Source organism: Monodon monoceros, unplaced genomic scaffold (genome assembly GCF_005190385.1).
Source record: "Monodon monoceros isolate NGI ecotype Baffin Bay Population unplaced genomic scaffold, NGI_Narwhal_1 Super_Scaffold_3, whole genome shotgun sequence".
NCBI classification, from domain to species: Eukaryota; Metazoa; Chordata; class Mammalia; order Artiodactyla; family Monodontidae; genus Monodon; species Monodon monoceros.
Genome location: NW_021703780.1, coordinates 23,041,967 through 23,045,706, shown reverse-complemented (window position 1 = coordinate 23,045,706; position 3,740 = coordinate 23,041,967). Strand labels below are relative to the sequence as shown.

General features: G+C 39.1%; 1 non-coding gene across 1 annotated transcript; it reads left to right on the top strand.

Annotated features, from left to right (window-relative positions):
- The first annotated feature begins 2,951 nt into the window (after positions 1 to 2,951).
- Positions 2,952 to 3,023, top strand: TRNAA-AGC. Its single transcript has one exon. It is a non-coding gene; the product is annotated as a tRNA-Ala (tRNA).
- The last annotated feature ends 717 nt before the right edge of the window (positions 3,024 to 3,740 follow it).

Sequence of the window (3,740 nt, the reverse complement as noted above, 5' to 3'; positions counted from 1 at the left end):
CTTTACTCCCCTCCCCACTCTCCCTGCTTCCTTCCTCCCACCCCCTTTTCCCTTTCTTTGCTGTTGTTAATGGCTTCCTCTATTGTGTTTTATATATATATATATATATTTTTCTTTTTGGTATATGTGAAGGGTATTGATTTTTGTGTGTTATTTTTCTAACTTACCACTTCACTAAAATCTCTTATTGTTTCACAGTTTTTCTTTTTTTTTGATTTTTCAGATACATAATTATAACTGAATCATAACATCATTTTTCCTACTTCTTTCAATTCTTATGCCCTTAACTGTCTTGTTAATTGCTTTGACAACTGTCTCCAACTTAATATTAAATAGCAGTAGAAATACTGAATATTATTTTTTCCTGCCCGCAAAGCCTCTAGTGTTGCTCAATTAACTAAAATGCTAGTTTTGGGTCTGAAGTATTTTATCATGTTGAGAAATGTCCATCAATTCTTATTTTATTGAGTGCTTTTGGCACATTTGTATTAATTTCTTAAGGCTGTCGTAACAAGGTACCACTAACTGCGTGGCTTAGAACAATAGGAATTTATTCTCTCGTAGTTATCTAGCCCAGAAGTCCAAAAGAAAGGTGTCAGCAGGGCCATGCTCCCTCTGAGGTCTCTAGTGAAGAATGCTTTTTTGCCTCATGTTAGTTTCTGGTGGCTCCTGGCAATCCTTGGATTGTAGCTGCATCACTCTAATCTCTGCCTCCATCGTCACATGGCCTTTTCCCCTTTGTATATCTCTGTCTCTGCATGTTCTCCTCTTGTAAGGATGTCAGTCATTGGATTTAGGGCTCACCCTAATCCAATACGATGTCTTTTTAACTAATTACATCTTCAAAGACCCTATTACTAAATAAGGTCACATTTTTAGGTTTTGAGTCCACATGAATTTTTGGAGGACACTATTCAACCCACTACAATGTGAAATATATGTTGGCTTTTGTCAGTGTCTATTGTGCAGCTCTTGGAGATGATCATGTATGGTTTTTCTCATTACCTTTATCAATTTGATGGATTATATTAATGTTTTTAAAGATAAACCAGAGCTGGACAGTAGCTAGAGTGGTAAAAACAGATTTCATTCAGGAATATTGCAATGGGCAAAAGGCCTCAATATGGAACCAGGATCAATTCCAAATACAGCATAGCCAAGTGGGAATTTATAACTAAGCAGAAGGGTGGAGTGGGGGTGAGGGTCAGTGGATAGAAAATTACTAAGAAGAAACATCAGAGGTAAGGAAGAATTCTGGCTAAACCAACCAAACAGGATTCTTGTTGAAAGTAGGCCAAAGTGATCAGACATCACCCAGGGGATGGCAGCGGATGAGGAACACAATTAGATATCAAGGGTGACCAGACATGGAGGACAGAGGATTTTATCCAAACCAACCTAACAGGATTCTTGCTAAAATTGGACAACACAGAGAGGAAAACAGAAATCTAAAAGTCAAGGCCTATTTGAAAAAGAGTTCAGGGAACCCTGAGTAGAGCTTGGTAGAGGAGAGAATCTTTGTTAATGTCTTCCTTAATAATGAGTGATCTTTGCATTTCTGGAATAAACCCCACTTGGATATTCTGTATTATGTGAAATTAGACTATAGTTTTCACTTTCTGTGTGAACTTAAAAGTTTGTGATGAACGCTATACTCACTTTATAAAATGAATTGGAGGGGCTCCTTTTTCTGTGCTTTGAAAATTTAAGTTGCATCATGATTCTCTGATATTTAACAGTTTGGTAAAATTTCTTTGTGAAAGTATTTGTGCTTGGTGCCCTTTTGGGGGACATACCTATTCAACTGTTTTTCTATTTTTCTATAGTAATGGTCTGTTTAGACTTTCTGTTTCTACAAGAAGTAATTTGGGTATAATGCATTTATAAAATCCACTTCATCTAAAGTTTTTAAATCATTTGCTGAGTTGTGTCTTATGATTTTAAAAATGTTTTTCTGTTTTGATAGTTATTTTCTCCCATCAGTTCTAATTTTGTGTATTTGCACTTATTTTCACTCTTCTTGATTAGGATGGTTAGAGGTTTGTCTATTTTGTTGACTTTTCAAATAACCAGCTTTTTTCTTTATTAGTTCTACTTTAAAAAAAACTCATTTTCTTAGTTTGTCTTTATGAACCCTTCCTTCTTCATTCTTTTTGGCTTATTTTGTTCATTTTCTAACATCTTGAACTGAGTGTTTGATTCGTTATTTGTCATTTTATTAACGGCCTTTTCATCTCTGATTGGAGAAGTATTATTTACCACATTACCTTATTATGTCTTTTGCCCGTACAAGCGACTTCTCCAATCTTATCTGAGGCTCTGTCGGTTTGTGGGGCTGAAAGCGAGAGGCTCAGAGCCTCAGAGAAGGATGTGGTTAGTGAACCAGTCCCACCGTGCGGAGGGTTTTACAGAGGGTTAATGTGCATCACAGGTGTAGCCTTCTTAATGGCCTTCAATTCCACCCCCAAGGGGGGCGCGATCATAGCCCATGCGCCCTCTTTCCTCGGCGACCAAAACAAACAGCTCTCCATTTGTCCTACCGTCTTCTCTCCCCTCTGGAGCTCATATGGTCTCTATTTTTGCATCCCCCGAATTATACTTTGTGGCTTTCTGGCAGCCCTTTCAAGCGGCAAGGAAAGAGGAAAGGAGGGAGTGAAAATAGGAGAGAAAATATTTCATCCCGTGGTTTTCTAGAGGCGTCAAGGAAGTGACTCCAGACTGATTGGAGCGAAAAGGTCCCAGGACCACCAATAAGGGCTTTCCGTCTAGAATGCAACTTACTCTTTTAGCAAAGCATGTCATAGGACCTAGATTTAGGTTCCAAATTTAAGATTTCGGAAATAAGCGAAATTAGGTAGATTGGACTTTAGCTTAATATTAATTCTTGTAAAACCTACTCAAAATGGCTATGTTGTGTTTTGTATATATTCCCGAGGGCACAGTTGGAGCGAGGGGGTGTAGCTCAGTGGTAGAGCGCGTGCTTAGCATGCACGAGGCCCCGGGTTCAATCCCCGGCACCTCCACTTTTGAAAGTTCTTGTTTCTCTCCCCATTTTACTTTTTTTCCCTGCTCAAAAAGAAAGTAAACCGATTTCGCAACTATTTGCTATCAGTATTGGCGCTGCCCTGTTTCTACTTCTCGGGTTTGGCAACGCCCAGGGTGGCTGCGAAAGGAGGAAAAGATGGAACGAGAAGACAAAGTCTGGGCCCATCCAGCAGCTCGAGATTCCGGAACAAAAAGCACGTCACAGTATTATTCATAAAGCAGGAAAGAAGAGATAAGGATGGGAAAATTTAACAAAGGAAACACATGGTCGCAAGCCAATTTTTCTTAGTTTCTTTTGTTTTCTGAGCTGTTTTGGCCATGATCAGACTGAAGGTTGAGCAAGAAGAGAGCGTTCCAAAATGGGAAGTCGAGAAATTTATTTTCATCAGTGGATGTGGAGAAGTCACACTTAGGCAGCAATAGCTCCATTGGGAATACATTGAGCAATACCTTGGGCTGAAGATTTCAGAAGTCACAGATTAATTTCCAGTTTTGTTCTGTCTTTACTTTTACCTGAGAATAGGATTTAACTAGATAATTTAGATGATATACAGAAGTAATTTTATCTGAGACTGTTGCACCCTCTATCGGAAAGGAATTTTCCAGACCCAGGGTCAGTGTGGTCCTTGGACCAAAGGAGTTGGTGGTACCTGAGAGCTTGTTAGAAATGCAGGATGTCAGTTCCACCCCAGACT